This window comes from Carlito syrichta, unplaced genomic scaffold, assembly GCF_000164805.1.
Source record: "Carlito syrichta isolate Samal-C Ts95f unplaced genomic scaffold, Tarsius_syrichta-2.0.1 Scaffold302584, whole genome shotgun sequence".
Lineage (NCBI taxonomy): Eukaryota > Metazoa > Chordata > Mammalia > Primates > Tarsiidae > Carlito > Carlito syrichta.
The window spans coordinates 486575-487033 of NW_007246680.1; positions in this window are offsets into that span (position 1 = coordinate 486575).

A 459-nucleotide genomic window follows, 5' to 3' on the forward strand; every position below is an offset into this window, starting at 1 on the left:
GATAGAAACCGATATTTACACGTTTTCCCTAATTGATCAATAAGTAATCCCACAGCGCCAGACGTGAGACGCTTCAGAGGGATCCCTATTCCTTTGGAGTGACCGTAACTCCCCAATCACTGCCTTTGGGCGTCCTTCTGTTCCTTCGAGGTACCGCACCACGCAAATCCGGGGATTCCAAGGTGGAAGCCTGGCCCAGAAGTCCCTCAGAAAATCTTACAAAAACAGATCTCACCATGGCCTATCACCCCGAAACCCAAATCCAGCGTTTCTACTTCCTGGGAGGCAAAACCTTGACTAGAAGCCTCCCTCCCGAGGGGTCGATCTTACCTGCTAGGTAAGATCCAGCCCAGCTCCCGCGCCCCCGCCTCCCCCGGCCCTCCCACTCGGGGCTCCGTAGCCGCAGTGCCCCCCCCCGTCGCCCCCCACCCTCACTCCTGCGTCTTCCCGAGCTCGCCC